Source organism: Cynoglossus semilaevis, chromosome 15, assembly GCF_000523025.1.
Source record: "Cynoglossus semilaevis isolate Cse_v1.0 chromosome 15, Cse_v1.0, whole genome shotgun sequence".
Lineage (NCBI taxonomy): Eukaryota > Metazoa > Chordata > Actinopteri > Pleuronectiformes > Cynoglossidae > Cynoglossus > Cynoglossus semilaevis.
Genome location: NC_024321.1, coordinates 3,278,521 through 3,283,964, shown reverse-complemented (window position 1 = coordinate 3,283,964; position 5,444 = coordinate 3,278,521).

Here is a 5,444-nt window from a genome sequence, read left to right as displayed (position 1 = left end):
TATGTTTGACACCCCGGTTCTAGGACAACATCAAAACAGTCCGACTTACGCCTGGGAGTCAAATTGAAGGGCGAAAAGTTCTCAAGAAAACAACTGATAGGAAAGAAAGGAATGTGGTACAATCCAATGTAAACAGTCCATATACGTCCGCTTATAGCGTGGCATGACCATGTATTTGTCCGCTCTGTTAACGCCATGTGTCAGAATGATGGAACAAGACTTTTTTAATCAATTTAGGGGAGATGGCGACGTAACCAAAGAAAGTCGTAAACAAACTTCTCTGCATAAATAAAAAGCACCTCAGCCTTAGCTTAGCAACTCACACTAAAGCCAAGGGAGAGTCGAGAAGCCAAGTCTGGGATCACAGCTGAATAAGCTGAAAAGAAAACAAACAAAAGCCATAAACACACCGCTGGTACAGAAAAATCCTGGCATGATAATCAGGAATATTCAGAAAAATAGGACACATGCCCCCCCCGCCCCCCACCCCAGTCTCTCTCACTCCTCCTGTTTTGGTCTGTTCATGCATGGATACATATGTGTTATTAACAGATTTAATCAAAAACATATTTTTTTTTTTTTCTAAAATAAACCTGTTCATGACTCAGATGTTCTTCCAGACCGATCCTGAAAAGTTCCCAGGGAGAACCCAGCCTCCTAACCACACTGCTCTAAACTAGAGCATGATGGGAACTGTCCTTCTCTGGATAGAAGAGCGACTTCATGACAGCTCCCATGAGAACATTTGGAGCTCCATAGAAATAATGTGGCTTTTCAGCACGTGACACTCAGCGTCTGACCACACAGTGTGGCACTATATCTTTCAGAAGACGGCGGTGTGGAGCGCCGTGTCGTATACGCTTCATTACGAGCCTTTGGGAATGGTTTAATCTGGTGGAATGCAGCGGTTACACGTACTTCTGGATGAAAAAACACTGTTGGAACACCACACAGATGAAAGATAAGATAGAAACCCAAACATGTGGCAATTATAACAATCAATAAACTGCACAAATGTTTGGAGGCCTCAGTGAAAGACCATAAATAAGGTCCTTCTTCTTTCTGTCAGGACATATTAAGTGTCTCTGAGCTGCCAACTGTGTCTAAATTACAAGATCCCGTAGTGTCACAATTCTGGCAAAACAGCGACGAGCAGAGTGTGAACATGTGTCAGAGCTGACCCAAATTTTATTTTAACTAATTTCTCTACTCTGTGAGCGATGGAGATGATTTTCATCTGAAAAAAACTGCCGCAAAATACATGTATACACAGTTTTATCTCTCATTAGAATTGAAATTCAATTAGCAGTCCTGGACATAAGGTTGATGATGTCCAGCTCTGTCCTCAGCTGTTGTTGTAGTCACAAGTTCAACTACATCAAGGGTCGTCAACTATATTTGCCAGAGGGCCAGAATTTTTCCAGACTGACACCCTGGGGGCGGAATACTTCAATAAAATAAAATAAAAAAACAAAAAACAAAAGAACAAATCACATTTTTCTAATAAATGCTGTGGATTACTAATAGTTATTTAAGTATCTTTATTTACTTTAATAGTTAGGACAGTTCCATGCAAGTTCCATGCAAAAGAACCAAAAGTGTCCATAAAAGTTCATCTGCCGTTTCCATTCAGTGGACATCATAAAACGCCTGTGAGTAAATAAATAATGGCTTCCTAACCAAAGAGTGTTTGTTCTCAGAGATTTAAGAGGCAGCGCTGACCCACAGCTCGCTGTCAGAAAGATCAAACAGTGGAAGGAAACAGAGTGGGTGACTTTTAGGAAAACAAGGTGAACTGATCTGCTGCCAGTCACTCAAACCTTCACCATACTTTTACTGCCCCAACATATTTTTAATCAACATCAGGTTTTTGACCCGTGACAGCATGAACAGCGTTCAGTGGGCTGTCCGGCTTATTTCATCTAGATAATCATCGGTTGTAGTTCTGAAGAAAGACAAGAAAAAAAAAAAAAAAAGATTTGAAGCTTCAGGCTCTGTACAGAGCAATCAAACACTGACATGGTCAAATTAAAGGGTTTTTAATGTTTCAATTTAGACATTTCTTGGCAGCAGGGGTCCTTTAAGTCATTTTGGAAACACAATTTTAACGTAATATAAACATCTAAAACTGAACTATTGCAGTGTGTTTTTTAAATATTTGATCATTTGGAGAAGGGTTTGGAATTATTATTATTTTATATTCTTCTTCTTCTTCTTCTTCTTCTTCTTCTTCTTCTCCTTCATCTTCCGCCTGTTGTTAATAAAAGCTACTGTATATGCTTCGTAGACAAACTTTCTTTATCTTAAACGTTGAACACATTTGGGTTCATTTTGCTCCAGCACGGCTCATACATTTCTATACGTTGTACGTCATTACTATTGTGTCTCAATCCTTTAAGTACAACAGTGAATTGACTTCCTTACTTCACGCTGCTGCACAGCTCCGAGCTGGGAGTCAAACCCCTGACCACATAATGATTCAGAGGAATGCTTTCTTCAAATAAAGCCTTTGCTATAAATTCACTTAAAGAGAGCCTGACATGTATTTCATTTTGTGTTTGTCTACTCTCTATCTCTGACTTACGCTGTCCTCCGATTGTCTACTCTCTATCTCTGACTTACGCCGTCCTCCGATCTCTTCTCTTCTCTTCTACTCACTTGTCACTTGCCAAAAAAACATTTGCTGGAAACCGTGCTTTGTCAAAGAAAAAAAAAGAAAAAAAAAGAAAGAAAAAGGAAGGCTATTTGTTTGTCTTTTTTATTCCATTCCTCTCTTTACGTGATTTATTTGACTGCATTGCGGTGCTGGGCTCCAGTTTCAGGCGGTTTGGCCAATGTAAACCTTGTCACAATTCGAAATTCCTGACTGGGCTACAGCTTCCAGGCCGAGCTGCAGCGGATCAACACTGGATAAATGCAGGAGATAAGCAGCACCAGAGTCAGGATGACCATAGATAATAATACACAAGGATGCTTCAGCTCAGTCACTGGAAAAAGGAGCCACCATGTCTTTATAGGATTCAATACCGGTTACAGTCGAGCTTGCTCTCAGGTTTATTATTATTATTATTATTATTATTGCATGTGTGGAATTGTCATGTGATTGATTGATGAAGTGATTATTATTATTATTATATTTATTTTGAATTATTTTATTTTAAATGGTCATTCAAATGTTGCAGAATACAAATGTGGTAAATCTATTATTATTGCATGTGTGGAATTGTCATGTGATTGATTGATGAAGTGATTATTATTATTATAGTATTTATTTTGAATTATTTTATTTTAAATGGTCATTCAAATGTTGCAGAATACAAATGTGGTAAATCATAGTTAAATAATAATAATAATTATTATTATTGTAATATTTATATCAAATGGATTTTCTATTTGTGTGTTGTCAACATACTGAAACAACTGATTGTTGTCCTCTGTACAATAGTAGATGTGCGTAACCAGTTGGAAATATTAATTTAAAAAACTTTAATCAAAAAAATTAACAAAACATTTTTGTAAAGAGCTATAATAATACGTTTATACATGCATACTTTGTTGCAATGTGCAATTAATGTAAATTTGTTTTACAGTCTATTAACTCTAATTTAAGGGTCATATTTGGGTCATATTTTTTAGTTGGGCTCAACCTCGAGTGTATTCCTGGCTTTTAGGGTTCAGAACATCTGGCTCCAAAAACTAAAACTGCTTTCCCAATCCCTAAACTTTTGTTTTTAAAAAGCGGCAGTGGGTGGGCAATGTGCAGGCAGGGACGTGGGTTAAACGCAGTCCAAAACATACGTTAACTGTAACAGGACATTGAAATGCGGTGGAGCCTATAACCCAATATCAACTCTGTGTTTATCCTACAGGACAAATGAACCGAACGCTAATGTTTAACTCATTTGTGTGGATTGTTCTGAAACTCCCTGAAGAGCTTAGAGCTGCTTCATCGAATGCCAATTTTGTATCGATCATACAGGGATTAAAGGGAGAACGCTGGGCCACTGTGAGTGTGCATGAGTGGACTGTATATGTTTTGGCTTTGAGACAGCTACAGATGATGAGGCCCAGTGTGTGGCTCCATTAATTTATTTACAATTGTCTGACACATCGTTCTGATGTTGGCTGCTGCCAACAGTGGACCATAATCTGGCTGTAAAAAAATACCAACCCAGAGAAAGACCTTAAAGTACACTAAATGCCATTACGTTTGTGAAAGCTATTAAAGTTAATAGAAGCTGGCATTACCTCAGTGTTTCGCCGTATAATCTGATAGGTTGACAAAGCTAATATCTTAAGGTCAAAGTCGTTTCGCCGTATAATCTGATAGGTTGACGAAGCTAAAGGTCAAAAGTCAAAGTTTGCAGTTTTGGCAGATCTGGATTTGGATCTGGAGTCAGAGAAAAAGAACGAGTAAAAAAACAAACAAAAAAACAAAACAAAACAATGTATTTGTAATAAATTATCTTTATTTTACAGAAACAATCAAACAATGAATCAAACATATTACACCCTTCTCAAATTGTAAGCTAAGAAAATAATCAGCTAATCACCAGTGCTGCTAATGGTTACACCAGGTCCTGTCTTTGTTTAGATTGTATTAATACAACTTACATTTATATGGTTGACGTAGCTATTAGGAGGGCTTCTTGTATATAAAATGTATTCATATTTAAATATATACATATTTTATATATATATATATATATATATGTTCGACACCTAATTATTAAAAATGTTCTCAAACGTAAAAACGAAACTTTTCTGATGTCGTTTCGTAATCACATACACGAAGAAATACGTCCACGGTGGTGGTTAATGTGCCGTTTGTGTCGAACTGCTGCAGGTTAAGCAAAGTTTAAGGAGTCGGGAAACAAAAATCTCTTTATTCTGCGGGTGTTGCATTAAATCCAGCGAAAACGCCGCAGTGCAAATGAGGCTTGTAGGGTTTAAGCTTCAGCTCTCGCTGCAGGAGGAGCCAAGGTACATTTTGTGTTTTGTTTTTTTTTACTTTTTGCTTCTTCACAGCTCTCATTTTCACACCACTTCTCCTCCTAACTCAAACCAGTCCACTTCTGCTGCTGGTTTCCACAGAACAGAGGTCGTTAATTGTGCTTTAGATGGTAGAGACTCGCTGCACAGATGAAAGACACACACACGTACACACTCGCACACACACACACACACTCAGCAGAATGATAGTAATTGAAATCTTAAGTGCTGGGTATCCAGGAGTGAAAGCAGGAAGAGAGTTTCTATAACTCTGCTCTCCAGAGCATCCTAAAACACTTCTGCTGACTTTTATTGTGTGTGTGCTTGCGTGCGTGTGCGTATGTGTGTGTGTGGCCGATATATGTGCGCATGTATTTCATTATATGCATGTGTTTTTCCTGTACAGTGTGTCTTGGCATTGTTTTGTGCCCAGGATACCAATTGGTAGTAAA